The sequence below is a fragment of the Chrysochloris asiatica genome, unplaced genomic scaffold (genome assembly GCF_000296735.1).
Source record: "Chrysochloris asiatica unplaced genomic scaffold, ChrAsi1.0 scaffold00213, whole genome shotgun sequence".
NCBI lineage: Eukaryota > Metazoa > Chordata > Mammalia > Afrosoricida > Chrysochloridae > Chrysochloris > Chrysochloris asiatica.
Window position 1 is genome coordinate 5,372,841 of NW_006408731.1, and position 7,208 is coordinate 5,380,048.

General features: G+C 48.2%; 1 pseudogene; it reads right to left on the reverse strand.

The window, feature by feature from the left end:
* Positions 1-2,335: 2,335 nt before the first annotated feature.
* On the reverse strand, positions 2,336-5,680 carry LOC102835762 (annotated as a pseudogene).
* Positions 5,681-7,208: the final 1,528 nt, after the last annotated feature.

Below are 7,208 nucleotides of genomic sequence, written 5' to 3' on the forward strand. Positions count from 1 at the left end.
TATATAGGGTCGCTATGAGTTGGAATCAACTCGACGACACTTAACAACGAAAACAACAACAACATCGCAGATAAAGTTCTACTCTGAGATCACTGCTTGATCTACAAGTGATTCTTTGCATAGAGCTTTTGAGACTCTGAGCTAGGAGCCTGGATGTGGTGCCAGAGCTTCAGTGTGTGCTCTGATGAGATCATTTGTCACTGGAGGTCCAGAGTCAGACTTTGGTCCTTTTTCTTCTTCAGATTCCCATGAAGGTCTCATCAGTTCTAAAGGCTTTAAGTCTCATTTGCATAGTGTCATCTCCCAGGTCTATTCCTCTAATCAACATTTCTACTCATCTCCAGACTAGTATGTCCAACTTCCAACCCGACAACCTCACTTGCATCTCTGACAGACATCTCAGACTCAACATTTCTTAAGCTGCATGCCTGTGATGCCCCTTCCTCAATACACTCCTTCCAGAATCTTCCCCATACCCGCTGATTGCATTTGCACTGTCTAAATACTTAGTGTCTTCTGACTCATCTATCTTGTACCTCAAATTCAAGCCATTCAGAAATCCTGTTATCTCTATCTTCAAAATACATCCAGAGTCCAATCACTTCCTACTATTTTTCTTGCCCAAACCCAGGTAAAGCAAACATCTGGAATACTGTCCTAAATTCATACTGTCTTGCTTGCCTCTTACCTCTCAAATCTATTCTCCGACATTTCCAGAACTGCCAGCTGGACCCACTTTTAGCTTCTGGCTTTCACAACTGTAGGAGAATAAATTCGAGTCATTTTAAGTTTGCAGAAATTTGTTACAGCAACGTGGAAATTAATACACTGTGCTTATAGTTTATAGTCTATGTCTCTCTGCTCAAATATATGCTTTACAGGTCATCAATTTTTATATTTTAATTCACTGGGGTTTCTCAGAATGCAAAAATCGCCAGCACTCAACAAATGCCAGAGAATGTGGTGAAGAGCACCTGCTTATTCTAAAGACAGTGTCTTTATTCATGCAATCTCTGAGCAAATGGTGTTTTATGGCAGCTACAACACAGTATCCACTCACACTGGCATTAATGCCGCCTGGACTTTTCTCACAGAGACTGCTGTCTTCCTCCTTCTTTCTAGTGACCGCTCCCCTGCCCTCCACAGAATTTCACTTCCATCTTCATGAAAGAGCGATCCCTAGCTGCTGGGTACTATTTTTCAACCAACTGTGAATTTATATTAGTCTCTGCTTTATGAATCCATGGGTTTGGATGGATCCAGCACTAGAATTATAGAGCTGAGGGCAGGGAGAGAGGGGTTGGGTGAGCTGTAAAGGGTGAGTTGAAAAGGATGGAGATATAATGAATTTACCTAAGATTAGTAATTACTTGATTCCTCCTCTCTTAAAAAAAGATTAAGGAAAAGATGAAAATATTCATCCACAGAAGAGTCCTGGAAAGCGGGCAGGATCTGGACAAATCTATACATTTGTCTCTCGTCACCAGAGACTCCTGTGTGAAAGGGCTACCTTGGGCCGTGTGGGGACAATGACAGGAACAGTGACTCTCGCAACTATCAGAGAAGGGAACACCAGTGCAAATGAGACCAGACTCTTAACACAAGCAGAAGAGTAGGGACAATCCTCTGTAAAAACTAGCACACCAAAATCATCACAGAATGAGGGGGACCAAGGTGACTTAGGCCTGAGTCCAGGTTGACCCGCCACATGAAGGCCACACTGCCCTGGAGACAGGACAAGGCCTGGGTCCTGTCTAAGTCCTGTGATCATGGGTCCTAGTGCAACAAGGTTCTACTGAAAGCAAAGACAACAGGGCACGAACATGGCCCAGCTGACGACTGACCATCCTCCTGAGTGCTGACTGGACACAGGCCCCACCCACACTGGGCTCCTCTACTTCCCTCTCCTGTCCTTGCCTCCAACAGACTCAGTAGAGTAAACCAATGGATTCTGGAACATTCTCAAGTTTTCTTTTATTTCCTCTCTTAAATGCTCAGTAATTTCCTCTATTAATTAACCCATCAACCTCACCTCATGGTAAAAAGCTGAACAATCAAATTAATTCTCAGATTCTCATTTTCAAAAATGAAGTAAGCTATTGTAGTTCACAGCAACAGGAAGTTGCATCACAGATGGAGACACTGCTGAAAGGGAGACTGACCATCAGGAAAGGGAGACAGTTGAGTGTGGAGAGGGGTCCTGGTGGGCAGGGGTGGGTGACTCCCACCACATCCTGACACTCTGCTGAGAGGAATGCAATCACATTCAGACACCAGTTGCAGAAGAAAAAACAGGGGTTTCCAGTCAAAAAGTGGGGAGTGAACAAATCATCTATCACTCTGTTCTCAAGGCTGCTGTTTCACGCTGCAGAAAAAAAGAAAGAGCAAATTCACATAGTCACTCACACTGGGGCTCTGAAAAACCCAACGCAATCTCAAAATGTCTAATCTCAAAGAATCCCCAGAGCCCAGTCATGTGCCCTCTGTTCCAATCCCTCCCCCATGGTAGCCCGCATGCCTGGTTCTCACCTTTTGAAGCAATGAGAGACTTATGAGAGCCCTGGTTACTGTCAAAGCCTGGAGAAGAAGACAAACAGGGTCTGGTCAGAGCCCACAGGAAATGATAAAAGTAGAATGGGAATTATCAGGTGAGGGACTCTCCCCTCAGCTCCCATATTCATTATATCCCAAGGGTCCCAGGATCAGTCTCTCTCCCTCCATATTTACCTGCATCTTGATCACAGATTCTTCCTTTTCCACCTGTGAGAAAAAAGTTTGCTGTGAGGTAATGGGGAGGAAACAGGACCATGAGGTCCTAAAATAGCTAGCTAGTTCTGGACCCTAGGATAGTTTCCAAAACTGTGACTGCAGACCTCATGGCAGGACAAGGAAAGGTGTGCAGTGACTGGACCAACCACACTCCTGAAGTCTGTCCTCAGCAGGAACCTTGTTCTGTGACCTGTGAATCAGGTCTCTACCACCAGCACCAGAAGATGGAAGATTTGTCCTTCATTTTCACATGAGCTTACAGAAGGGTAATGTTAGCACACAGAGCCCCTGATGGGGTCTGCACATGTGTGGATAGTGCCTCCCATAATGAGGCAGGACATGAAAGGAGATGGCTAATCCCCTAGGACTTGAAACCCCCAGCGGGACAAGAAGGAATCCTGGTGTGGCGCTGTGGGAGAAAGCACTGGGCCGTGAGGTCAGTTTGAACCACAAGGTTGGCAATTCAAACTCACCAGCCACTCCTTGGAAATCCTATACAGGGTGGCTGTGAGTTGGAACTGACAGATTGGCACTTAACAACAACAACAAGTGGGACAAGACCACTCAGACCCCACCCCATTTTTACCTGAGCTCTTTTTCCTCCAGATCACAGCTCCAGCCACAGTAATTCCAACAACCAAGGCTCCAGCCAGAACAATGACTATTATGGCAAGGATGCAAGAATGGGAAGATTCTGGAAAAAGACAGGAGGTGAGAAAATAGGAACATTCAAAGGGCTCCTGCTTCCTCTGAGAAAGAAGAGGCTCTGCCTTTGTCCCCCTCCTTACCCCATCTCAGGGTGAGGGGTTTGGGCAGCCCCTCATGTTGCACACAGCACGTGTATCTCTGCTCTTCTCCAGAGGGAACCACCAAGGCTGCCCACTTCTGGAAGGTTCCATCCCCTGCAGGCCTGGTCTCCACGAGCTCCATGTCCTGGGATTGGTTCTCCCCATCCCGCTGCCAGGTCAGGGTGATCTCCGCTGGGTAGAAGCCCAGCGCCCAGCACCTCAGTGTGACTTCACGGTCAGAGATGGGATGGTGAGTCACCTGTGTCTTTGGGGGGTCTGGTGGAAGGAGCCAGAATATGCAGGAACACTAAATTCCCTCACAAGGTCCATTTAAGCAGGGCTCATATGACCATCTTGAAAATGGGCAAGATAATTGCGGTGGGGGAGAGAGTGCAAAACCCAGACACCAGCCTAGATCAAGGATCTGGGATCATCTTCATTTCCTTAGAAAATTCTAGAATCAGGATGAGGCTCCAAGTGTCTGAGGGGAAGAAGAGGGATTTCTTGTTCTGACATGGGTGGAGGAACAAGAAACTCAGAAACTTGGAAAGGAACCTGTAAACTCATTGGGTAGGAGACAGAGAACTAGGGTTGAGAAAGAAAGTCCCTGGTGGTTCCCAAGGTCAATTCCAGGATCAGAGGGAACTGATCAGTCAGGACTCAGTTCCCCTACTGTCCCAGAAAAGGGGGGGGGGTGTCTCTTCGTTGTGTCAGAGAGAAAGGAGGGCGCCTCTGGCCAAATCATTTGGTACAGACACTGGAAATCTGAATTCACTCCTCACTCTCCACACCCGTGGGAGTGGGTACTCTGGGATCTGTCCCATTTTCCTCCCTTCCTTTTGAGAGTCCAGCAAGGCTGACACAGTTCTAGCTTAAAAAGAGTTCAGGAAGGCACCCCTCTGTCCCTGGTACCTATGCGCTGCAGTGTCTCCTTCCCGATCTCCAGATATCTGTGGAGCCATTCCAGGCACCGGCCATCCATGTAAGCCCTGTAGCGCTCAGCGACATCTTTCTCCTTCCACTTGCGCTCGGTGATCTGAGCGGCCGTGTCCGCCGCAGTCCAGGAGCGCAGGTCCTCGTTCAGGGCGATGTAATCATGGCCGTCGTAGGCATACTGACTGTACCCACGGAGGAGGCGTCCATCCTCTCCCAAGTCACAGCCATACATTCTCTGAATTGTGTGAGACCCTGACCCCCGCCCAGAGGTCAGCCGTGCCCCCGAGCTCGGCCCCGCCCCCAGGATCCCTAAGAGTGAGTGGTAAAGGCTAAACCGAAAGTGAAAGAGAAACTCCCCGAGGCTCTTCTCCGGTACAAGGGCTTCACCAGTCCCACAGTTTCGAGGCGACATTTGGACCCGGAGACTCGGGACGCCCTGTCCGTGGAGATCCTCGACCCAAGACCCCTGGCCAGGTCACTCACCGCTCGTGCTTTGGTTGTAGTAACCGCCCAGGTTCCTTAGGTCCACTCGGAAAGTCTGTGCGCTGCCCTTGGCGTACAGTGTTTCCTGGTTCCAATACTCCGGCCCCTCCCGCTCTATTCAGGGCGCCCGCGGCTCTATCCTCGGATTCGGGGCGTCGCTGTCGAATCGCACGAACTGCGTGTCGTCCACGTAGCCGACAGCGATGAAGTGGGGCTCCCCTCGGCCGGGCCGGGACACAGCGGTGAGGAAATACCTCAAGGAGTGCGAGCCTGCGGGGAGGGGGGGCGGCTGAGACCACCGACACCGCCCCCCACGCGCTCCCGGGTCCGGGGTCCATGGGCATGGGGAGTCAAGGACAAAGAAAGGATGGTAGGACTAGCAGGGCTGGGACGTGGAGGAGGAGGAGGAGGAGGAACCGGGAAAGAGGGTCAGGACGGTGGAGGACCCGGCTACCCCGAGCGTCCTGCGCCCCCGCCCCCAGCAGTCCCCTCACCTCTCCTTCCTCGCCCCCGCCCCCAGCAGTCCCCTCGCCCCCGCCCCCAGCAGTTCCCTCACCTCTCCTTCCTCGCCCCAGCCCCCAGAAGTCCCCTCGCCCCTCCTTCCTCAGAGACTGTTTATACTTCCCGACCCTGCACTCACCCGCCCAGATCTGGGGCAGGACCAAGGTCCCCAAGAGTAACAGAAGGACGGTCTGGGGCATCATACTCGCGTACTGGAGTTTTCGGACTCCTCTGTGTCGGGGTTGTTCATAGCTGACTGTATTACCCGGAACCGCGGTACGGGGTGATTGACTTTTCGAGGAACCCCAGACCTAATCGGAGTAAGGATCTAAGTAATGTCATGTGACCTGGCTTATGGCGTTGACACTGGTTGTGCCAGGGAAAAGGGAAACTGGTAAACAAAAAATACTCAATGCTCGTTCTCTGCCTCCTTGATGCCACCTTTTGAGTGAGAGCCTGGAGCTTTGCCCAATAATACTGCTGCTCCTAGAGTCCTGGGCCAAGTCAGAGGTTCTTGTGAGTTTCAGAATCTTTATGTTTATGTGTGCTCTGGAGTGAATTCATAGTGGCCTTATATGACAGAGCAGAACAGCCCCAATTAGTTTAATTAGACTTCCAATTAGATGGATTGGCACTGTGGCAGCAGCAGCAGCAAGCTCAAAATAACATTTATGAGGAAGGTGCAGAACCTAGCAGTGTTTCTGTCGATTGCGGATAAGATTGCTATGACTTGGAGATGAGTCTAGGCACCTAACAATCACAAAACCAACAATCTTTAAAGGACCTCATCACCAGGACATTTCCCTCATAGGACTGGGGGCTTCCAACCGCTGACCTTTGAGTTTAGCAATCCAGATCTTAACCATAGAGCCATTGGAGTCCTTAGAATTTCTGTTTGCTCTGAAAAGTTCATGAGGAACCCAAAGAGTTTCATTTTGTGTGGGTTATGTCTATCAATATCAACCATATGAGAACTTTAAAAAGTTAACATTTCAAAATGAATTTAGCTCTATTTGCAGATGATTTGATCCTATACACAGAAAATCATAAAGACTCAGCAAGAAAATTATTTAAACTCAGTGAAAGATTCAGCCAAGTGTCAGGATACAAGATCAGTGTACAAAAATCATTTGGATTCCTCTGTAATAATAAAGACAGCTCTGTAAAGGAAATTAGGAAAACAATACTAGTTACAATAGCCACCCAAAAGATGAAATACTAAGGAATAAAGCTAACCTGAGAAACAAAAGATCTATACAAAGAAAACTATGAAACACTATTACAAGAAATCGAAAGGGACTTATAAAAATGAAAGTATGTACCATGTTCTCGGATGGGAAAACTTGACATAGTTAAAATGGCAATATTACCCAAAGCAATCTATAGATCTAAAACAATCCGGATCCAGATTCAGATATCAGTCTTTAAGTGATGGAAAAATGGATCACTAACTTTATATGGAAAGGAAAGAGATCTCAGATAAGCAAAGCACTGCTTAAAAGAAGAACAGAGTTGGAGACCTCCCAATACCGGATCCCAACATTTGCTACACAACAATGTGGACAAAACAACTTGGTACTGGTGCAACAAAAGATACATAGATCAATAAACAGAATTGAAAACCCAGAAAGAAATCCATCCACATACAATCAGCTGATCTTCAACAAAGGGCCAAAACATACCAAATGGGGGAGAGGTAGTCTCTTCAACAAATGGTGCAGGCAAAACTGG